Genomic DNA, 26020 nt, shown 5'->3' with positions numbered 1-26020 from the left:
TCCTCTTGCTCAGATTGCTCACTTGAGGGGGCATGAACTCCAATTGAGGAAGGACGGTTGTAGAAAGATGTGCGGAAATTTGTCTCTGTCCAGCGAGTGGTCGATTTCTGGAACAAACTTCCATCTGTCGTTTTTTTTTTGTCGTTATATCAAAAGCCAAGTCAAAAGTGTGTGTGTGTGTGTGTTTGTGTGTTCAAAATAATACAGGTGACCCCCGCTTAACGCTGATAGTTCGTTCCGAAAAAACAGCGCTAAACGAGCGCCGTATTCTCATAAGGTAACATATGTATTTGTGAGTTGGGTCTATTCCATAGGATATTTTCTAATCAATAATAAATGGTAGTGAAAATATGCACCAATGTCGATTAAAAATATTTAATATTCAAAATTGTGCACATATAAAATATTCTACATTATATACACATATGATTATGAGGTAATTAACTAACGAAAATCATGAATTTATTAATTTGATGGCCCCGTGCTCTCGAGTTTTCGTATCTTTGGACTGAAAAATGTGTCGATTTTGGGTTGTGCTTTGGCCCTCTTCCTCTCGTTGTACAACAACATGTAGGGATTCATTTCTATTTTCAAATTTCTTCTTGGCACTTCGTTCCATGTCTGGGTCGTTCTCCCGGAAATAATCACACATTTTTTCGAAGTGTTCAAAAGCTTCACTAAGTCCTTTTGCAGTCAGCGACTTCATCGGTTCTTCATCTATAGTATCTTAATCATCATGTCCCTCAATAGCAAGCTCTTGTTCTTTTATCATTTCCATTAGTTTTTCATTAGAGAGGCGATCCCTGTCGTTGTCGATCATCTCTTGTACGATGTCTTCGTTAATTTCGTGTAATCCTGCTTCTTTTCCGATCTCAACAATTTGCGTTTTTGAAAGTTTCGGCTCCTTGTTGATCTACACTTGCAGCTTCTCCCTGTATTGCTACGTTTTGCAGGTTATAGCGCTTTCTAAATCTATCAAACCAGCCCTTAGTAGCGTTAAATGGTTCCACATGTTTTCGGGTTGAGCTTCCTTCAAATCTTCATATAGGCTCTTCGCTTTTTCTTTAATAATAATTGAACTTAACGGAATTCTACGTTGTCTTCAATAAAATTATGTAGAAGTTTTTCCATTTCAATCATAATAGCCGGCCTAGCCCTTGTCAATTTAGTTGCCTGCAGGGGAACAGCTGTTTTTCCAGCTGCTAAAATCTATTCTTTATTTTTTATGATTGTTAATACCGTTGAACCTGCCAGTCCTAAATTATTGCCCACATCCACTTGTCTTTGACCGGAATCAATTCTCTTCAAAACGTCTAATTTAATTTTCAAACTCAATGTTTTTGTTACCTTTCCAATCTTTGCACCGCGTCCAGATAATGTTGCTTTTTCATTCTTATCCGCCGTAACTCTCTGCAAATGTAACTGCGTTGCACTGATTGTGATACGATGTTCGAGTACAGTAAACTGTATGTCTAACACTGTATGCACTGAATGATATCTAGAATTCCTCTGGCAAGTGAGCTGAAGACGGTGACAAATGTTTTATTTATCTGAAAAGTTCGATTTTACCGTGCAGTAAAATCAAATGGTTGTTTATTGCACGAAAAGTACTGTAATCAATTATGGTGTGAGTTATGGAGAATGTTTATGGAATTTCCAAAACAGTAAAACAAACAAATTTTATATACTTCGGGTGTCCACAAGGTCAGAGGAGTTCAGAAGACAAGAGAATACTGTACAAGAAACAGCACCGCATGGGATTGATTGTGTGAAAAACATTTCGCAAGTTATAGTTCCCACAGTAAAACAAAAGAAGAGATAGGGAGTAAATCTATTTTTCAATAGGGTATACAGTATCTTTCTATTACAGGTCAGAACAGAAAATGCAGACTTCATAACAGCATATGACACTGGATGGTAAATTTTTTCAGCTTGTGTACTAAAAAAGAATTTTTCCCTTGAAACTATCCACACCAAGAAAATAGAGCATATTGAAAGTTTCAATTTTGTACATAGAATAGAAATTATAAAAATAATTACTGTAGTTAATTTCGTGGTGGCTATTTTCTCCTTTTGCCAAAAAAAAAAAAAAAAAAAAAAAGGCTTAAAAACAGAATGGACTGAAGAGGGATTTGCCAAAAATTCAATCTGTATGCTAGTAAAATAGCGTTACAGTGAGTTTTGACAGGTTATAGTCAGATATGGGTTATAATATAAGAACAGCGTTATAGCGAATTAGCGTAAAGCGAACCGCGTTATAACGGGGCCTGCTGTATAAAAGTATAATTTTGATTCACAAATTTGCTTACAAATGTCTGCTGGCTTGCACTCAAGTGAATTGTGAAAGAACGCTTTCTAAATTAAAATTATTAAAAATCGGTTACGATCGACTATGAACCAAGAAATATTGGAATCGTTCTTAATTATATCACCTTCCATTGACATAGTACTACCATAGTCACGCTCATGAGATGCTTAGGGGAATAAATTCCCCTCCCCAAGAACATTTATATTATATGATTGTACTCTCACGTCTTGATACTTGTAAGTCACCAGCATTGGAACGTTCTCCCCCCACAATATATATATGTATATATATTTACGTGTGTGTGCCATGATGTGCCATTGCTTACTACCGCCATTAGAAGCCCTATGACAGTGTTTTATATATATATATATATATATATATATATATTTACGTGTGTGTGCCATGATGTGCCATTGCTTACTACCGCCATTAGAAGCCCTATGACAGTGTTTCTCAAAGGGTGTTCCGCAAAATTTTCCAAGTGTGCCGCGAAATCTTAAAAAAAAAACTAGCGTCGTTTTTATTTTAACATCATTGTCCGAATATTTTATTTTGGTTGTAAGAATTGTTTGCATAACACAGATATAATATAAGTATAAATAAAATAATTGTTAATATTATTTTTCGTTGTATTTATTTAATTTAGAAATTTCTTCTTCTATGACTACGTAGGTGTGCCGCGAAATTTTTCTTCTTTGGAAAATGTGCCACGAGAGTAAAAAGATTGAGAAACACTGCCCTATGATACTGGAAAAATTTATTTATTTAATTATATGATATTCTAACATTTTCAGCATAATTTACAGTTAAATTTTTATCGTGAGGCCTCGTATGAAGCCACGTCCCTGAAAAATATTTGCCAGTTTTGTGGTCCAAAATTGGCTCTTCAGTTTGAATTTTACATATTCACAGAACCACTTAAATACTGCCCAAGGCCTGATCACAGTGGCGCAGATCCTCAAAGTGGCGAAAGCTCTGCAGCAGTGCAATTTCAGCTGGTCAGAATCCTCGTGACCTTATTTTTAGGACCTCGAAAGGTGTTCACGCCAGGGTCCCACACTACCAAAATCCGGCATTGAGAACCTATCCTCCGTATTCGCGAACCGTCTGCATAGACTGGCGAAAAGTCAATGTTCAGCTCGGTATGTTAAGTAGAGTTACCTTCATGTTAGCAAGCTGTTCATTGTTCGACTGGCATCCCACAAGTATAAATTGTATCGTTGAATATTTTAAATGAATGAATTGTACCTTTGAATATTTTAAATGAATGAATTGTATCTTTGAATATTTTAAATGAATGAATATTATAGCTAATGCAATTTTTCCTTATTGAAACTACACCAGTGAGCCAAAGCATTATGACCACCTACCTAATATGATGTTGGTCCTCTACGTGCAAATTCAAAATTCAAATTATTATATTAGGGCCACCCGTAATCTCTTATACACCCAGCATCCCACAAGTATAAACCCATATATGTATTATAACTGTAAATTGCGTGTTTTCTCTGGTCGATTTGTCCGTTTTGCTGGACGAAAAACCCCAGTTTCTGGGGAGAGGGAAACCTTGCTATTTACGCCTGAGACCGACTAATTCAGCCACGGAGTGAAAAAAGCCCACTAAAGTTTCTCGCGTCATCGAGAGATGACGGGAGAATCAGGTCCTATGCATGCAACACGTCAAAGAACCTGCTATAGATTAGCATTAGCATTAGTAGAGGTATATGATGCAAGAAAGAAAGCTTATGCAGCATCAGCCAAATAAAAATATAAAAAAAAAAACACTTCCATTTCACCCCTCCGTTTGTTTGAAATATCTGTCCAGCTGAGCCTTGCCTTACATTTATTTAGACTATCAACTTCCACAACAAGGGATGGAAGTCTGTTCCACCAACCAACTACCCGCTGGCTAAAGGCAAATTTGCGCACATCTATCCTACATCTCTCTTTCCTCAATCTGAATTTATGCCCTCTCAGGTGATTATTCTGAGCAAGAGGAAGAATCCCATCGGCATTCAGCATGCTCAAACCATTCGAGGCTTTATACACCTCTATCAGATCACCTCGCCGGTGCCTAGTCTCCAGACACTGTAATTTGCAAAACTTAAGCCTTTCTTCGAAAGAGCAACCCTTTGTTCCATTCACTAATCTTGTTGCACTTCTCTGTACTCGTTCCAGCAGCTCTACATCCTTCTTGAAAAGAGGCCTCCAGTTCTGTGTACAGTACTCAAGGTGTGGCCTCACCATTGCCTTATACAAGGGAATAATCACCTCCTTATCCCTGCTAGAAAAATTCCTGTATATTGTTGCGCAGGCCTTTTCTCCGTTGTAGTATAAACTTGCTAGTGTTCCAACAATTCTCAGTTAAGGTGTGATGTGTCAGTTAGGAGTAAATGTTCTTTGCAAGAGTTACACTAATATTTATATCCGGAGAAACCTGGCTTTCCAGTAATCGTCTAGCAGTTACTTAGGACAAGTCCCGTGTTCTAATAACTAACTCAGATGGACGTTGAGCTAGCCTGCAACAACAAGACCGCGTTGTGTTTTTTCGCCTTTGACACCTTTTCTACTTGATCAGAATCAAAAGCGCCGCCTTAACAGTTCTTTATCAGTAATCCATTCAAGAAAATCATGTATCATCAGAGAGTAATCATGAGGCAAAGGTTGTTAAACAAAACATGGTTTATTACACAAGACAAATAAGATCTACATTCAGTAAGCAAGTATAGTTTTAGAGTAGGACATGTAACATTTGGCTTCTCCTCTTTACCTTAATATATAACTAGCCTCTTAATATAACTTTACCAGCTAAATAGTAGTGGTAGTGTTGTTCTTCGTGTAGTTTCATGCGTGCTGTCTGTTGTAGGGAACTCCAAATACATTCCGTCGAGGCAAAAACATCTCAGTGGTTCATGTAAGACCTTAATGACGTTCTTAGCGGTACAATTATGAAGTGATCATAATGTTAAACTTCTAATGTGATGTGTATTCCTTAAATTCAAAATATCACTTATTCTCTATTCTTAACAAGATAAGTTATTGTGAGGAGAGAAGTCTATGTGAGGGAAAATAGAATCGCCTTTTACTCAATCTAGTTCAGTTGTTTAATGAGACATGGAAAGTTGACTTACCGGACTCAATCTGCATGTTTTCAGGAGTTGATATTCTGGGGAGATCATCCATCTCGGCTATGTCAGCGATTCCTGTCTCCGTGCTTAGATCTGTTCCTCCTCGTTCTCGCTGAACAGGTTTCTCAATCTTCTCAGGAACTCCAACACCTTTTCCCTTTTCTCTAGTACACACTTTCTCCTCCACTGTCGGACTCGGCTGCCACAAAAACTCACTTCGAACTGCGAACTCCCAAACTCCTGATTCTTCACGACCTACACTCTCAACTCTTCACCCTGCACTCTCTGTCTGTGCTTTCCCCCTCGGTTCGAATATATATCTCCCCCTCACATTTTGCTTTCCCCTGCGTATTTGTTCTGGTTAATTTCAACGGTTCAACAACAACTTTGGGACTGTCAATTTTGGAGCTCTGCTCACATAAAATATTGGATTTATGGAGGTGGTGCCAAGGAAACTTTATTTTGGTAGGGCTTGTGCCTTCAGACTCGACAAAGGCCTGATGGCCACAAGCTCGTTCCCTTCCTCACACAAGACTTTCAAAAACACAAATCTCCAGTGGACGTCTATTCTGTTTATCCCAAAAGTGTCATTTGGAAGATGTACCTCGCATCTCCACACGAGAGTCACGTTCCTTTGCTATTTTTGTCAATAATGCGCCCGGACGCCTGTCCATTTCGCTCGGACAAATGACTTCCGGCTGTTAGATACGGACGACCGGCGGAGGGCTGATGCTCCACGGGGTGACTTCCACTGCACGTGCGGGGACCAGAAATATTTCCGTCTTGTCTCCCGCGAACAGGTGTTGCTCTAAATATACAGCATAGTGACCAAAAATATGGGGCACTTGTTCTCTTCATGAACGTCCCGTCATAAGTGAAAATGGTTGCCTTTTCACAATATCATTGACAAGACACCATGAGCCACTCTTGCAGCCCGTCTGCACTGCACAGAGAACTTCATATCTTCCTGCACAATTACCCCCAGGTCCTTTTCATTCTCTACCACTGTCAGTGTAGTACCACAGAGTTGATACGTTGCTCTGGGGTTGCTGTTTCCCATGTGTAGTACTTTACATTTGTCAATGTTAAACTTCATTTGCCACCTCTCAGCCCATCTGCTCAACCTTTCCAGATCCTGTTGCAGTAGCATAGCGTCAGTAGTGTCCTTAACAACCCTGCCAACCTTTGTATCGTCTCCAAACTTGGACATTAAGCTTGATATACCATCATCAATATCATTTATAAATACAGAAAACAATAATGGACCCAACACTGAACCCTGAGGGATGCCCACGATGAGCAGTGTCCATTGATTACCACTCTCTGTCTTCTCCCCCTCAACCATCCCTTTATCCATAGCAGCTATTTGCCTCCAATGCCACACTGCTCCAATTTGTACAGCAGTCTTCCATGTGCAACAGTATCAAAAGCTTTCTAAGATCCAAATATATTATATCAAAGTTATTCCCTGCATCCAGTTCTTTTGTAACTGCATCATAGCATCCAATCAAATTGGTCAGGCAAGACTTTGCCTAAACAAAACCATGCTGTGTCCGAGCTATAAATGAAGTCTTGTCTAGATGATCCTGCAGTGCTTCTTTAACCAGTGCCTCCATTAATTTTCCTGGAACACAAGTTAAACTCACATGTCTATAATTACTTCTGTAGCCTTTGATCCTCCTTTGTGAATTGGGGTCACATTTGCACATCTCCAGTCTATGGGTACCTCTCCTGAGTCCAAGGAAGCTCTCATAATTATGGCTAAGGTTTTGCTTACTTCCTTTAATATAACTGGATAGATCCCATCCACCCAAGGTGCCTTTCTTGTGTTTATCTTCAACAATTTCTCCTCCACTTTACTCTCAGTTATTACAAGATTATCTAGGTTACTGCCAGAGTTGAATACACCTGTGGCATTCCCCTCGCTGAATAACTCCTCATGTGTGAATGTCGATGCAAAATATTCATTTTGTTGTGTAGCTACCTGAGCAGGATCATCAACAGTTGAACAATCAATATCAAGTGGACCAACGTGATTCATCCCCTTCCTTCTAGAGTTTATATAAGCAAAGAACTCTGTGCTGTTTTTCTTTGCATCCTTTGCCAAAGATTTCTCGTAATCTGCCTTCACCTGCCTAACCTCCTTTGTAACTTGGTTACAGACCAGTTTATATCTATCATAGGGCTTCTCTGTCACATGTTAATTTATATGTATCCCATGCATTTTTCTTCTCTGCCACATGTCTAATTAGTTAATCTGACATCCATTTAGGTCTAAACCTTGAACAATATTTCTTAGGTGGTATGTAAAGCCTAGTAGCTTCCAAGATAAGTTCTTTGAATGCTTCCCATTTTGAATTTGCTTTTGGTAACATCATCAGTTGGTCCCACTGTATAGAATTTAAATACTGTCTCAGACCACCGTAGTCACCTTTACGAAAGCAAAAACCTTCCCTTTACCCTTTATGGTAGTTACCTCTTTGAGTAAATCCCACTTCAGCACACTGTGATCATTGCCACCTAGTGGTTCCTTTTTCTGCAGATTCTTAATGCATGAAGAATCACTACTGATAATCAGATCAAGAGTATTACTCCCTGTAGTTGCCTCCCGAACATGCTGATGTAGAAAACAGTCATCCAATAAATCCACAAAAACCTTGCTAGCGTGTGAGTGACCAACCCCCAAATTCCAGTCAATATCTGGGAAATTAAAATCCCCCATTATAAGACTCTCTGATTTACTGGCCCACTCTTATTTCCCTGTACAGTTTCTTATTATATTCATCGGAGTCATTAGGCCTATAGCACACTCATACTCAATTTTGATCTCCCAATGCTTATGTTACACCAAACTGACTTACACACTGCACTGTCCAGCGATGTCGACCGGCTTCACTTCCTTGGATTTTATGTATTTCCTAACTAATAGCATAACCCCTCCCCCTTCCTATCCTGTCTATCCTTTCCGTGCACATTGTACTCCCCAAATTCCAGTTCTGCATTCCTTATATCTGTGTGACACCACGACTCTGATATCCCAACAATATCTACCTTTGATGTTTTGAGCAATACCTCAAATTGATCAAATTTATTTACCAAACTTCTAGCATTGGTGTACACGCAAGTATACATGCACCTGTTCCTAGCCTTAGCTACCCTAACACAACCCGTGTGTTTACTTGTACAGCAATGACTCCCAGCAGTCTCTGAAATATCCTGCATCTTGTTTTCCAGCCTGCTGCTCATTCCAATAGAAACAGTGCAAGAATCAGTTTCACCTCTGCCTGTGGCTACTATTAATCTATTAGTCCTTGTATTCCCCCCAAGCTAGCAGTTTTCCAACTCACCTAACACTGCCTCGATAGCATCAGCAAATATTCTTGCACCCTTTCTATTTAAGTGTATCCCATCCCTGTAGAAGCGGTCTCTCCTGTTAACAAGTATAGACCAGGCTGAAAATAATTCTATCCCTTGAGCCTTGCACACAGTGGCGGATTACCCATTAAGGTAATGAGGCACGTGCTTAGGGGCCCAGGCTTTGGGGGGCCCCAGCCAAGACATTTTCGTATAGTGTTCTAAAATAGATTAATGTTTTCGTAAACATCATAAAAATCTTGATTAATTTAAGCGAAAATTTAAGCAAAAAATTCAAAAGCACAAATTTCATTTATTTGCCACCTAACTTTTATTTATTTTTATTTTATTATTATTTTTTGGGGGGTCCCCAAATATAATTTGCCTAGGGGCCCCAACTATCCTTAATCTGCCACTGTTTGCACAATCTTTCCAGGGCCGAATTGATCGACAAGGCTCTCATCATACACTCCCTCCTATCGTGTATGGGCAGAATTGCAGATACTTTAAAATTCAACCCTAATTCACGGCTTTTTTTCAACAGTGACCTGTACTTGTTAAGTAATATGCACACTGGGCTTCGAACAGACAATTGCAAAAGCGGGCATGCAAGATGACAAGTTGAAAAGAATTACCTTAACAGTTCAACAGCATTGATCACCTCATAAATGCTAGACGCCGATTAACATGGTATAAGGAGCGCTAATCCTGGACTGTAGAGCAGTGGAAAACAGTTCTATGGACAGACAAGTCGAGCTTCGCACTCTACCAGTCTGGAGGCCGTTCCTGGGTGTGAAAAATGCCAGGGGAACAGTTCCTTCTTGATTGTATCCTCCCAACAATGAAGGTTGGTGGAGGCAGTGTCATGGTTTGGCTTGGGCCCATTAGTCGTTATCGACAAAATCATAAATGTTGTGCAATACCAGGACATCCTGGTCAAATATGCACTTCCAACATTATGGCAATACTTTAGGGAAGATCCATACCTGTATCAGTAAGACAATGCGCCATGCCATACTGCCCAGGTCGTAACAGTGTGTTGTGGACATGGGTGTGGAAAGTTGGATTGGGCAGCCCCGAGTTCTGATCTGAACCCTATCGAGCATCTTTGGGATGTATTGGATCGTCGACTACGTGCACGTCGAGATCGCCCAAAGAACAAGGCCGAACTGGTGGCTGCGTTAAAGGCCGAGTGCAGGAACATGTCACCTGACATTTATAAAAAGCTGGTTAAGAGTATGCCATTGAAGACCGTCATAAAAGCAAAAGGTTTCAGCACAAAATATCAAATGACAAAATAAAAGCTTTTTTTTTTTTGTTGTCTAAAGGCAGGTGTCCGGATATTAATGGTAAGGCAGTGTATAATATATATATATATATATTTTTTTTTTCTCCCTCATATATTGTTTTATTTCAAAGAAATACCAAAATATTATATGGGTATTTCTGTGAAATAATAATAAAAATACATACTTCTTTTAATAATAAAAACAATAGAAATTAAAAATATATAATTATTTTTCCGCGGAGTGAATTTTTCTTAATAATTTTTCATTATTTGCTATTTTTTCGTAAAATTCTTCACAACAATTAGCAAAATTGCACTTAACTTGTATTGCTTTCCGCGTTTCTACGGTCAGTTGTGTTTTTTCTGATGTCCACAACTTATTTACTACCGAAAAAACTCTTTCTGTTGCACATTTGGTTCCCGGCAAACATAATGCAAATCCAATTACTCTTTCCAGATGCCTGCATGGTTTGTACCTTGTTTAAAAATGTTTAAATATTTGGAGCCACTTCAGTGACTTCATATCTGTTGACATTTTTTCGTCATTCCATTGTTTTATTTTTGAATATCAGCATATATTTTTAAACATGATATCTCGCCAAAAAACAAACCCACCTTCTTCTTCATCCACATCAGTTAGCTTCATTTTATCGTGATTCATGACATAAAAATTGTGATTCATGATGTAAGTATGGAGGTATATGTCAAATCCGGGATAGTTTGCAATGCAGGGCAAACTACTTCAATCCGGGACTGCCCCATACAATTCTGGACCTCTGGTCACTTTAGCTATTGCATTCCAAACCACCAGATTTCCACCTCCATTCTCCCATTCTATTTTCTTACGAATCAGAAATTATGAATGATATGCGGAACAGCTGGGAAACGATTATTTAGAAACAGTTTGAATATCCAACTTTAACTAATGGTTTTTTTTGAGAGAAGAAGAAAAAAAAAATTAAACTAAGTTATTACAGCTATTTTTACCCCATAATTTACATATTTCCGATTCGGAAATAAACATAACACCAACGTAGGTTTTGAGTGGTTTATTATATTCAAACAAAACGAAATTAGTTTTGAATCTATATACTGTACATAATGAAAAACACGACACCAAACACTTTTTTTTCCCCTTTTTTTTTTTTTTTTTGTGGATTGGTAACCTTTTGTATTGCGAATTAGTTTTTAAATACTGTATAAAATTTATAAAGATATAAATGGATAATTTTTAACTATAAAAAAAAAAAAATTAGAAATCTTCATGTGTTCCCAGTGGGATTTATGTATGAACAGAGAATAGCCTAGCACTGTTGTACCCCAGAAAATCTTTCTGAGCGTCGTCTGGTGATATGTATGGCTAGTTTCCGATCTCTCTCTCTCAGGGTAACTCTTTTTTTTTTTTTTTTTTTTTCCTTTGGCTGGTGCAGCATAAGCCTCAGGCTTCCTTGCCCCATATGGCTAATAATAATAATAATAATGTTTGCACTTTTAAATACAAGACAGTTATAGTGGTGACATCTATTGACAAAACATTGAACCGGCGTGATCTGCTAAAAGCCTAGGTAACCAATATACTACTGAGATTTTTTTCTAAACATAAATATAGCCACATTTCAGATGATTTAAGAAGTTTTTATTTTATTTTAGCAGCACTTAAATAGAATAGCAGCTCATAACTACAAATGTATATATGACTGCAGAATATATGATGCAGTAATTATTTTATAGCATTTAAACATTAGTATGTCATGAATTTAGAGGTAATAAATATCTTACTTGTGAGCTTGAAAATTTAACTGCAATTAAAGCAAGTTATTTTATGTTGATTTGTTCTTCAGATTTCAGTTAGTGTTGGACTTAATGGTAGAAATTTAAATGTGTGGTTCTTATGTATTTATTTCAGGTGTATGAAGATGAATGGCCTGATGATTCCTTAGCAGAGTGAGTATACAAATAAATATGGTGTAAATTTTTTTTTATAATTTGATGTTAGTAAAATAGTGAGAATTATAATACTAGTAAGATTAGTTTTATGTTATGGCATTATTCCTTGTAACTGAAAAACAAAAAAAGCACATGCTAAACTAAATTAAAACAGGTTTCTTCATTGGATATTTCTAGATCAGTGTGTTTCTTGACAGATTTTTGTGTAAAACTTCCATTTGATCTAAAATTTTTGTACTGCCTTCCCTTCTTAAGAAAATTCTTTTATTTATTTTTTTTGTCTTTTATCAAAAAAATTAATATTCTTATTTATACCACACACATATAAATAAATCTTTTAAATTAAAGCTTTTTGTGTGTGTGGTGTTATAATAAATTTAGTTCTGTGTGAACAAAACAGAGCTGAACAGAACTAAATTGTTAGACTTAATTTGCTTATCTAATAATAATCATGAGACAGCTTAATATTGTTAGAGTACTAGTCTGCCTTGCATACTGCTGCAAAGACAGCTGGAAATAGGTAGATATTCATTGGACTAAATGTTATGTGATGTGGTCACAGGAAATTGTATGGCAGTTTTGTTAATAGTAGGCAAAATTGGGATAGAAATAGACACCTCTGCTCACAAGTAACTAATGGCTTGGAGTGTCTAAATAAATAGTTGAAGGAAAGTGACAAGCAATGTGCTGGTTTCCAAAACATTAAAGTATGTGTTGAAATCGCCAGTGCTGATTCTGCAGCTGCAGAGAAATTTTGTGATGTGTTGGAAAAGCACCCTTCTAAATCTCTACAGCCCTCAACTACCACAGTGGCATGCTTATCAGCTGGAGATTTAATTCTGGCAACGATGCTCGAAAGGTAAAACTTGCTGACGTTATGCCTGTCTCCTCTTTTAATTTTATAATTTTGAAATTTTTGTAATTTTGTCCACTTTTATAATTTTTCCTGCACATGAGATAAAAAAAAATTGAATAAATAATTCTATTTACACATTCATCGAGCATTTCTTTTTTTGCTTCAATAAAATTTGCGAGTGCTGCATATGCATTTAGGGAAATTCCGGTTTACGTAAAATTCTGACTTATGTAGAGTTCAGCGGAACACAACCCTTATGTAAGGCGGAGTTGTGTTCCCCTTTACTATACATTTACCCTTATCTGTATAGTAAAGCACCAACACACACACACACTGCTCTATCATTAATATTTGGAACCTCTCGGTTGATATTTGGTCATATTCTACCTAAACACCACATCACACAACTATAAATATGCTCATAGGCCTTCAAGGAGACAGTAACAGAAGTGTGAAATTATTATTATTAGCTGTATGGTGCAAGGAAGCCTGAGGCTTATGCTGCACCAGCAAAAAAAAAAAAAAAAAAATCCTGAGTTACCCTGAGAGAGAGAGAGAGAGGGGTAGAAGGGAATCGCCAAGAAAGAGAAGAATGATGACATCCAGCTCAGGACCCTGGGTGTGCCAATCCCATACTCACCAGATGTGAGCCCTTGGGATTAATGCAAGATGCTGTGTTTGATGGAATTAACACTTCCAGAATGAAATGATAATAGGGTGCCACATAAGCAGTCAGTCTTTACATGACACTTCAACAGCATTAGAGATCAGTAGGTCAACAATTGGGATGTGATCTGCAAATGGAAGTGGCCTCGTGCTGAAACTCTTACAAAATGACCCATGGAATGTGACAGAACCCTGCAAGGAATGATTGATTCAGAATGCAGGTTGATGTTGTTGCACATATACAAGTCCTCAGTGTGTTGATTGAGACACATGTCAGTACTGGTGCTGACATGTGTTGATTGAGACACATGTCAGCACCAGTACAGTGTGCAGGAGCTGCATGATATGGATTAACAGACATTGTCTAGCTTGATGTAAGGTCCACTATTCTTGGACCGATGGAAAGCTGTATTTTTGAGTGACAAGTCATGATATATGGTCTACCAGTCTGATAGCTGTGGCAGATGCCTGAAAAAAAAGCTACTTACTGGGCTATGTTGTCTGCTGTGATGTTTAGAACTGTTTTTCATGGTTTTGTCTGGGACCAATGATTGTTTCGGACAAAACCACAAATGCTGAGTTCTATCTAGACATCCTGGACAATATGCATTGCCTATATTGTGGCAGCATGTCATACTGCTTGCATTTTGGCATGCTGGTTTGAGGACATGAGCATTAAAGATGGACTGGCCAGCCTAGAGCCTTGACCTCAATCCTCTCTGGAACCTCTAGGATGAATTGGATCATTGGGTGCATGTAACAAGAAACTGCCCAAAAGCAGTGCTGAGCTTGTCACCATTATGAATGGAAAACGGAGTAAAATATCAGAGGACATTTACAAAAAAAAAAAAAAAAAAAAAACAGTGGAAAAGTTCCATGGAGACCAGAGGCTATCAAAAAGCCAAAGATTTCGGCACTCATCGTTAGTTTTCCCGTAAGTAACAGTTATTTTTAGATATGCAGGTGTCTGGATATTAATGGTAGAGCACTGTAAATTTCTGCGTGTTTTATTTCAGTACATGAGCTAAGTCTATTGAATAGAGGAAGCAGGAAGAGAACATATGCTTACTGTCCATATGCTTCATTATATGGGGTGAGCGAAAAATTATGCAACCCATTGGGAAATATGTATTATCGGTTGTAATTGAACACAGTTTGTCTGATATTCATCAGACTTTATTACTCTTTCCACAAAACTCATGAAGAAAACTTTTCAGCAGAGTGGATTATCTTAAGGAAGTGTACAAAGATTTTAAAACTCCATCCATATCGTGTACATGTCATGCAGGAACTCGAGGAACCTGATAAGGAAAAACGAATTCAGTATTGTATGTGGTTTACATGCTTAATTCAAGAGGCTACTATCATTAATATATGGAATGTGGAAAATATATGGAATATATTCCACAATATATGGAATGTGGAAAATCCAAAATCCATGTCTTTCACGACTTAGAGGTTTGAGGATGAGCATTCCTTTATATTTTGAAATAGTACTTACATTATTTTGCCGTCGACTTACAGGGATATAAGAGCCATTAGGGCTGTGCACATTCATATATTTAACTATTAACATAATCACATAGCCATGTGAAAACAAAAAAATGGGATACAGCACATAAAAAAGGCAGCCAGAACACTAGCACCGTCTGGTTTGTGCATGATCACAAGCATCATGTGTTCATACCATGTGATATCAAACAGGTTGGCAGTTACTTAGGGATGCTCTATGTGTATATTTCAGTGCAAGAATGAGCAAAATGAAAGACTTGAGTGACCTTGTACATGGCATATTAGCAAATTTATTCAAACTCTGTGCATCTATTCTGTAACCATTCTTCCTCAGTTTGAATTTATGTCCCCTCTTGTGCATAGTCTGAGCAAGAGGAAGAATCACATCAAGATTAAACACCTCAATCAGATCACCTGTAGGTGCCTAGTCTCCAGACACTTCAATTTGAAAAATTGAAGCCTTTCTTGGAGCACCCTTTTTTTTACTTCACAAATCTCATTGCCCTTCTTTGTATTTGTTCCAGAAGATGTATATTCTTCCTCCAGACCTGCATACACTACTGAAGTGTGGTGTAATCATGGCCAAACAAAGGGATAACCACTGTTTAATAAATCTTAAATAAATTGTAAGCAAGGGATACCACCAATTTTAAATTCCTGTTTTTCATCATGTGCATGTAATTATCAAGAATAGACTTAAATTTATCCTGCATTTTTCCTGTTTGTGTGAGAACTAACAGATTTCTAGAAATTTCAATGGAGAAATCAAAGAAAACACATTTCTTGAAAGGTATTGGGAATCAGCTGTGCAGACCAAGTAGACAAACAGCACAAAATTTCTGAAATTGTTTCCCAATTTCGCAGAGGTTTTGGAGACGAAGGTATCCAAAACCCCTGCACAATGGCTCCAGGTTAGTACAGTGTTTGAATGATGTGCAACAATTGGTTGATGCTTTTTTCAAGTATATCTTCAGGGCAGAATGCACTGGTCCCACAGGAGTTAGTTACTGTCAGTGACTCAATTGTCAGGGAAACAGAAATATATTGTGCAAAAAAGATAGGTGGAATAGGACTAGGGTTTGTCTGCCAAGGGGAAAAAGTTGATGACGTTGTAGCGCAGATATCATCTTTTAAGGGCACAAAGGGTGATATTGTTGTATCACCCTGTGGGCCCTTAAAATTTGCACTAATGACATTAAGTGTAAGAGATCTGCTGATTTACTTAACAAGTACAGGTCAACATTGAAAAAAGTTGCGAATTAGGGTTAAAGTTGAAAGATTTTTAAATTTTAATTTTGCCCAGACACGATAGGAGGGAGTATATGATTGAGAGCCTAGTCAAGAGCCTTGGCCTTGAAGAGATTGTGCAAGGCTTATGGGGTAGAATTTTTTTCAGATCATCCCATCCCTGCAGAGAGATTGCTTCTGCAGGGATGGGATGCACTTAAATAGAAAGGGTGCAAGAATATTTGCTGATGCTATTGAAGCAATGTTAGGTGGGTTGGAAAACTGCTAACTTAGGGCGGGGGATTCACAGACTAATAGATTAACAGTAGCTGCAAGCAGAGGTGGTAATGATTCTTGCACTACTTCTATTGGAATGAGCAGCAGCCCGGAAAGCAAGTTGCTGGGGATTTCAGAAACTGCTGGGAGTCTTGAAACAAGTAAACACATGGGCTGTGTTAGAGTAACTAAAAGTAAGAACAGGTGCATGTATACTTGTATACACACCAATGCTAGGAGTATAGTAAATAAATTTGATGAACTTGAAGTGTTCGTCAAGACGCCACAGCCAGATATCGTTGGGATATCAGAGACAGGGTGTCACACAGATATAAGGAATGCAGAATTGGAATTTTGGGACTACAATGTGTATAGAAAGGGAGGAGGGGTTATGCTGTTAGTTAAGAAACACAAAAAATCTAAGGAAGTGCATCCAGTTGACACAGATGGACAGTGCAGTGTTGAGGCAGTTTGTTGTGACATGTGCACTGCAAAAGCAAAGATGAGGGTAGGAGTTTGTTATAGGCCTAATGACTCTGATGAGTACAATGAACAATTATACAGAGAAATAGTGGGCCCGTAAATCAGAGTGTCTTATAATGGAGGATTTTAACTTCCCAGATATTAACTGAAACTTGTGGTTTGGTCACTCGCACACTAGCAAGGCTTTTGTGGATTTATTGGATGATTGTTTTCTACATCAGCATGTTATAGAGGCAACCAGAGGGAGTAACACTCTTGATCTGACTGTCAGCAGTGATTATTCATGCATTAAGAATTTACAGATAAAGTAACTACTAGGTGGCAGTGATCACAGTGTACTGATGTGGGATTTGCATAAAGATGTAACATCAAGGGTAAAGGAAAGGGTTTCTGCTTTTGTAAAGGTGACTGCAGTGGTCTCAGAGACTATTTAAGTTCTATATAGTGGGACCAACTGATGATGTTACCAACAGCAAATTCTAAATGAGAAGCATTCAAGGAAGTAATCTTGGAAGCTACTAGACTTTTTGTTCCAACTAAAAAATACTGTTCTAGGTTTAGGGGCCAAATGGATGTCAGATGAACTAATGAAACTCGATGCAGAGAAGAAAAATGCATGGGATGCATATAAATTATCAGGCAACACAGAAGCCTACAGTATATATAAGCTAGTCTGTAATCAAGTCACAAAGGGGGTTAGGCAAGCGAAGGCAGATTATGAGAAATCTTTGGAAATGGATGCAAAGAAAAACAGCAAAGACTTCTTTACTTATATAAACTCTAAAAGAAAAGGGATGAATCAATCGGTCCACTTGATATCAATGGTTTGACTGTAGATGATCATTCTCAGATAGCTGCCGAACTAAATGAATATTTTGCTTCTACATTCACACATGAGGCGAGCTATTCAATGAGGAGAGGGCCAGATGTTTATCAAACTCTAATGGGGAGTTAAATAATTTTGTAATAACTGACAGCAAAGTGGAGGAGAAATTGCTGATGTTAAACATAAGAAAGGCACTTGCGGTGGATGGGATCTATCCAGTTATATTAAAGGAAAGTGGCAAAGGAAGTAAGCAAACCCTTAGCCATAATTTTGAGAGCATCATTGGATTAAGAGGAAGTCCCGACAGACTGGGGATGTGCAAATGTATCTGCAATTCACAAAAGGGGGGGATCAAAAGGTGACATGAGTAATTACAGACCTGTTAGTTTGATTTCTGGTCCAGGGAAAATAATGGAGTCAGTAGTTAAAGATGCGTTGCAGGATCATCTAGACAAGGCAGTAGTAATAATTCAGTTGCAGAATGGGTTTGTTAGGGGGAAGTCTTGTCTGACCATTTTGATTGGATACTATGATGTGATCACAAAGGAAGTGGATGCAAAAAATAATTTTGATATCGTATTCTTGGATTTCAAGAAAGCTTTTGATACTGTTGCACATGGAAGACTACTGTACAAATTGGAGCAGTATGATATTAAGGGAAAGTTGCTACAATGGATAAAAGGATGGTTGAGTGGGAGAAGACAGAGAGTGGTAATCAATGGATACTGCTCTTCGTGGACTAATGTTATAAGTGGTGTCTCCCAGGTTTCGGTGTTGGTCCCATTGTTGTTTTGTATATTTATCAATGATATTGATGAAGGTATATTAAGCTTAATGTCAAAGTTGCAGATGATAGAAAGGTTGGGAGGGTTGTTAATAACAGTAATGACATTATGCTGCTGCAACAGGATCTGAAAAGTTGGGTAGATGGGCTGAGAAATGGCAACTGAAGTGTAACATTGACAAATGCAGAAGTACTACGTATGGGTAGCAGTAACACACAGAGAAATGTACCAACTATGTGGTGTTACACTCAGGGTAGTGGGGAATGAAAGAGACCTTGGAGTAATTGTGCAGTGAGATATGAAGTTTTCTGAGCAGTGCAGGCAGGCTGCCAAAGAAGATCATGGGGTCTTGTCAATTATATACAGGAATTTTATGAGCAGAGATAAGGAGGTGATTATCCTCTTGTATAAGGCACTGGTCAAGCCACACCTTGAATACTGTGTACAGGTCTGGAGGCGTCATTTTAGATAGGATGTAGAGTTGCTAGAACAGAGAAGGGCAACAAGACTGGTGAAGCGTATAAAGGGGTGCTGTTATGAAGAAAGGCTTAAGCCGTGCAAATTGCAGCTTCTGGAGACTAGGCTCCTGTGAGGCGATCTGATTGAGATGTATAGGGCCTTGAATGGATTGAGCAGGCACAGTGCTGATGGGATTCTTCCTCTTGCTCAGATTACAAACCTGAGGGGGCCTAAACTGAAATTGAGGAAAGACAGTTGTCGAATAGATGTGCGGAAATTTTCCTTTAGCCAGTGGTAGTTGATTGCTGGAACAAACTTCCATCTGTCATTGTGGAAGTTGATAGCTTAAATAAATTCAAGGCAGAACTAGACAAACATTTGGAACAAATGGATGAGTGAAATGGGAAGTTTTTTTTTTTTTTTTTTTGCTGAAGCTGTATAAGCTTGCTTTCTTGTATCATATGCTTCTACTAAATATTTAATTTTTTCAGTTTGTGATCAATAAATACTAATGAAGTGAAGTATTTCATTTACTTCCTTTGCCATCCTTCTTCATTAATTTAAGATCTTAATTTCCAAAATTACAAATTGCAGTTTACTGAACATTGTTTTGAATTATATACAGTAATACTCTTTGCTATTTGGAATCTCTAATGGGATTTGTCCGTGGTCTCTCAACAAGAAGGATCAAACTCAAAAATTTAGTAATTTATGTGATTCTAGTATTAGTAGTGGCAAATGGCATAAGGAAGCATGCTTATACAGCAACGGTTTACCTCCCCTCCCAAAAAAATCTCATCTGTACATCCTCTCTAACAGTTTGTCTAATCCTTTCTTAAATTTACTAAAAACTGCCCACTTTACAATCCCAGATGGAAGTTTGTTCCAATGATTAGTTGCCCTTTGGCTGAAATCAAATTTTTTCAAATCCATCCTCCAATCTATGTGTGTTGTCCAAGAAAGAGTAAGGACACCATCAGTATTTTGTTTACTTATTACATTTAAAGCCGCCAGGTGGGTAAAGTGCCTACCTGGCAACCCAAAGGTCGCGGGTTCGAATCCCGCCTCGGGCTTGGATCAAAGTACTGCAAAAACCTTGGGAGGTGCATTATGGCCACAGAAGCTGATGCACCAACAACTACCAAAAAAAAAAAAAAAAAAAAAAAAAACATTTAAAGCCTTAAACACACTACAGTCAGGTCTCCTTGCAAAAGCCTAGTTTAGGCACTGCAGTTTGTGGAAATTTACTCTATCTTGCTGTTAAGGAAAAGCAAAAAGATTAGTCAGGGACACAAAAGTGTTCCTGAATAATCTTTTTTATTTATCTCTGTACTTGTTCTGTCAGATTCCCATCCTTCCTAAAATGAGGCTAAAAGATACACATCCTTAAAATAAGACCTGTACGTAGTACTCCAGAAATCCTTGTACCATTTAAGTGGTGCAAGGATTTTTGCCATTATCAGTGAGGATACTCTAAAGGGTCAGGTAAACTGCTAGTTTACCAGACCCCTTAGAGTATCCTCAGGGAGGAAGAAGGGTAATTTAGATCTGTATTTATCAGATGATATGGGTTAAATCAGTGCGTGCACTCACCTCATGAATTCTCTTTTGTTGCTACAACAGCTGATGTTGATAAGACATTCTAAGGATAGCAATATTTCAAATGAGGGGGCAGATAAAGCTTGGGATACAAACCTAAATAACTTCAAGGAGTGTGTCAGGCTTGTGAACTATAGAAGATTACTTAGTCTCAACTGTGTCTACAGCAATGTCAGGAGTGTTGTCAATAAAATGGCTGAATTTGAATTCCTGGTTAGGACAACTAATGCTGATATTATAGGGCTAACAGAAATGTGGTACCACCTGGAAATTGGTGATGGCAAGTTCCACTATGGTATGTGTAATGTATTTAGGAAAGATAGGTGATGATAGAAGGGGTGGAGGGGTCATGCTTCTTATCAAAAGCAGCCTGAGCACGAAAAAAGCTTTTACCAAGTCTGAAGTTACCAGCATAGAATCTGTGTGGCTGCCAGCATAGAATCTGTGTGGTGTTAGTTAGTCAAAAGTAAAGGAACAATGAGAGTGGGAGTAATGTACTGTCGAGAAGATTATGAAGAATATGACGAGAGTCTTTACATGCATGTGGAATGGACAAGCAATCGAGAATGTCTTATTGTGGGTGACTATAATCTACCCCAGATTCATTGGACTGAGTAGGAGGGAAACTCATGATGGAGAAAAACTTTTTTTAAAATAAACAGATCATTATTATTTATACCAGCAGGTTAGAGAAAGTACTAGGGGTGAGAATATTCTTGACCTAATCATTACTAACGAATCAGATAACATCACAGGCTTAAAGTACAGGAACCGCTGTCAGGAAGTGATCATTCAATCATCAGCTAGAAGATGAAGAAAGATGTTGCAGTAGCTAAAGGTAACGGCACAGGTTTTAACTTCAGATGAGGAGACTTTGAGAGTTTAAGGCACTATATGGCATCTGTAGAACTAGATAGATTGCCGAGGCATGGTGAATACACTTGAATTATGAAATACTTTTAAAGAAAAAAATTACAGAAACAGAATACATACCTTTAAGAAAATATTGCAGGAGGAGGATGCTGAAATGGATGACTGCAGAGCTGGCTGGTCAAACAGAGCAGAAAAAGATAGCATGGGACAGTTACAGAGCAATGAAAAGTGCTGAAGCCTATAACACGTACAAGTTGATCTGTAATAGTACCACAAATAAGGTCAGAAAGGTGAAGGCTGCATGTGGGAAAGCATTGGCTAAGAAAGCAAAGAATGTGGAGAAGGAATTTTTCATGCATGTGAATACAAGTAAGAAAAAAGCAGACCATTTGGATCCTTGTGCAATGGGTGTGGGAAGTCTTAGGTAACCCAGCTGATGTTTCAGATGAATTTAACAGGTACTTTGCATCTGTCTTTACTGATGAAGGACCCTTCATGCTGAGAAGAGGCTGTGCAAGTGAGGCTGGCCTATATGAAATTAGTGCATTTACAGATGTACAAACGATTGTTTATCAGAAAAACTTTTGAGCATAAGGGCAAGTAAAGCTCCCTGGGTTGATGGCATATACTCTGTAGTTTTGAGGGAGAGTGCGAGGGAGTGTATTGAACCATTGAGGTTAATTATGAGGGCATCTTTGCGCTCAGGGGAGATGCCTTTGGAATGGAAAATTGTCAATATATCGCCAATACATAAAAGCTGTTCTAAGAGTGAAGGTGATAACTAGAGACTGGTTAGTCTGGCTTCGGTGGTAGGAAAAATCTTAGAGACAATGATTAAAAGTGCAATCCAGGGATATTTGGATAGATATGACATTCTGAAAGACACAATATGGCTTTGTTTAGAGTAAATCATGCTTAACTAACTTAGTAGGCTATTTTGACACAGTTATTCATGAGCTGGATTTAGGGAACAATTTCAACATAGTTTATTTAGATTTTAGCAAAGCATATGAATCAGTCCCTCATGAGAGATTATTGTATAAGCTTTGAACAGGTTGAGTTTACTGGTAATATTCTAAGATGGATTGCTGGGTGGCTGCAGGACAGAAGGTAGAGGGTTGTGATTAATGAATGTTCTTCACAGTTATTCAGATTGGTGTAATGTCAGGAGTGGAGTCCCTCAAGGACCAGTTCTTGGTCCACCATTGTTTCCATTTTCATAAATATTAATAAAGGATATAAGGCATGATGTCAAAATTGCTGATGACATAAAGGTTTGCAGAGTCATTAATGATCAGTGCCAAGCAGTGCTCCTTCAGGATTACTTGAACAGACTTCAAAGATGGTCAGAGAAGTGGCAGCTATGTTTTAATGCTGCTAAATGCAAGGTCTTACACTGGGGAATAGCAACTAACAAATAAATTATACACTTGGTGTGGTTGAACTAAAAACAGTGGAGAAGGAGGAAAGGGATCTGGGAGATACAATACGAGCAGATACAAAGTTTTCTGAACAGTGTAAACAGGCTGCCAGGAAAGCCCATGATGTTCTGTCAATGATTTATCAAACATTATTCTCTAGAGATAGGCAGGTCCTAATCCTACTGCATTGTAGGAAGTTTTCTTTTAGCCAGAGAATTGTTGATCGCTGGAACAAGTTGCACTCACAAGTAGTTAAGGCTAACATTTTGAATAAATTCAAAGGTCAACTGGATAGTTACCTGTATGAGAAGGGAAGCATAGAATTTGTATTTTTCTTATTTATCTAATTTTTTTTGCCAGTGCAGCAAAAGCATGTGGCTTCATTGCACTGGGAAAGAGAAATTGAGAGTAGGACTGTGCTGTAGGCCTAATGACTCTGATGATTACAGTGGACAATTACACAGAGAAATAGAGTGGGCCAGTAAATCAGATTGTCTTATAATGGGGGATTTTAATTTCCCAGATATTGACTGATACCTCTGGGTTGGTCACCCGCACACTAGCAAGGTATTTTTGGATTTATTGGATGATTGTTTTTTACATCAGCATGTTCAAGAAGCAAACACTCTGGATCTGATTAGTGATTCTTCATGCATTAAACATATGTAGATAAAGGAACCACTAGGTGTCAGTGATCGCTGCGTGCTGATGTGGGATTTACTCAAAGATGTAACTACCATCAGGGGTAAAGGGAAGGATGTTTTCATAAAGGTGACTGTCGTGGTCTGAGACAGTTCTTAAAGTCTATACAGTGTGGACCAACTGATGATGTTACCAACAGCAAATTCTAAATGAGAAGCATTCAAGGAACTAATATTGGAAGCTACTAGGCTTTTTATCCCAACTAAGAAGTACTGTTTAAGGTTTAGGCCTAAATGGAGGTCAGATGAACTAATGAGACTCGTGGCAGGGAAGAAAAAATGCATGGGATGCATATAAATTGTTAGGTGACACAGAAGCCTATCGTAGATATAAGCTGTGTGTAATCAAGTCACAAAGGAGGTTAGCCAGAAGAAGGCAGATTATGAGAAACCTTTGGCAAAGATGCAAAGAAAAACAGCAAAGAGCTCTTTACTTATGTAAACTCTAGAAGGAATGGGATGAATCAGATTGGTCCACCTGATATCAATGGTTTGGCTGTTAAGGACCCAGCTCAGGTGAAATTACAATTACAAATTACAATTACAATTTATAATTACAGGTTATTACGAAATCAAATGATTTTATAATAACTGAGAGCAAAGTAGAGGAGAAATTGTTGAAGTTAATTATATAGGAAAAGCACCTGGGGTGGATGGGATCTATCCAGTTATATTAAAGGAGGCAGTAAAGGAAGTACGAAAGCCTTAGCCATAATTATAAGAGCTTCCTTGGACTCAGAGGAGGTCCCCATGAACTGAAGATGTGCAAATGTGACCCCAATTCTCAAAGGGGGATCAAAGGATGACATAAGTAATTACAGACCTGTTAGTTTAACTTCTGTTGAAATATTTATGCTTCACACCAACGAATTTAAATGAAATAAAATGTAAGTTTATTTACAATTAAAATATATATACTATGACGAAATGGAAGTTAAAATAAAAGCGTTAAAAGCTTTAAAATACATGAACGAGATAAAACTAATAAAAACAGATGTATTTACAATAAATATAAAATGACTGTGACTGAAGTTAAAATAATAAAATATTAATAAAAGTGCTAAAAACTGTAGCTTTAGAAGATGACAGACTCCTTTCTCAACAGTATGCTTCTGTTGTATGACAACATCCTTAAATAGAAGGCCCACGGCACTCGTCACATGGTTCCACAGGAATATGGTTGGAATTTCCCACGTGCGTGCTGGAACCGGAAATGGTTCGGGAGCACGCCAATAAAAACCGATCATCTCGTTCAAGAACGATGGCTTTGAGGAGGAGATGTATGCGAACACCCCTATCCCTGTTAATAGTGTTACTGCTAGTCACCCCAATGCGCAGGATCTCAAGCCATTTACGGTCCCAGAACCTGTGAGCTCGGTCAGTGATGACTGCAGCTTCAGGGGAGATCTGGTGCTGCTTCTCCCAATAGTGCTCGGCCACAGCAGACATCGCATAATTTGCAGTTTTTATAGCCTTCATGTGCTCGCCCAGACGTTCTTTAAGTCGTCGCCCTGTCTCACCAACATAACAAACCCCACAATCCGGGCATTTAATTTCATATACCATCCCACTACTAACTTCTTTTGCTATGGGGTCTTTAACTTGTGATATCACTGTGTGCAACCTCCGTCCTGGAAGTTGCACACAGCATATCTGGCACCCCTGGACTGTACGTGCAATGCATTCAGTAAGGCCCAGATAGTAAGGAATGTATGCAGTGATTACAGGGGTGGATGACTCACTGCGCGTGGACTCTACCTCTCTAATAAATTTATCCAAAACCCTCTGGGGATAGCCACATTTCTCTCATTTTCTCTATAAGTGAAAATGAGATTATGATTTCTGGAAGATAATTTTACCATCATAAAGAAGGGGAAGGAAGAACAAATACTTAATATGATTAATAGCTTCTCCCCTCTCATCCAATTTACCTCGGAGGTAGAGACAGAGGGATCCCTCCCGTTTCTTGATGTGTTGGTGATCAGAGAAGGTTGTAGGGTTAAGACTAAAGTTTTCAGGAAACCTATGTACTGGGGACAATATACCCATTATAGCCCAGCACAAACCAGCCAACACAAGAACAGCGTGGTTAAGGCCTTAATAGATAGGGTTGGGTCCCACTGCAGTACCCCCAAGGATAAAGAGAGAGAAATTATCAGAGTCACAGCAGACCTCAAGAAATGTGGCTATCCCCAGAGGGTTTTGGATAAATTTATTAGAGGGGGTAGAGTCCACGTGTAGTGAGTCGTCCGCCCCTGTGATCACTGCATACATTCCTTACTGTCCGGGCCTTACTGAACGCATTGCACAT

The sequence above is a fragment of the Mastigoproctus giganteus genome, chromosome 9 (assembly GCF_048544385.1).
Source record: "Mastigoproctus giganteus isolate SK-2022 chromosome 9, ASM4854438v1, whole genome shotgun sequence".
NCBI lineage: Eukaryota > Metazoa > Arthropoda > Arachnida > Uropygi > Thelyphonidae > Mastigoproctus > Mastigoproctus giganteus.
The sequence above is the reverse complement of the archived record's forward strand: the minus strand, read 5'-3'. Positions refer to the sequence as shown.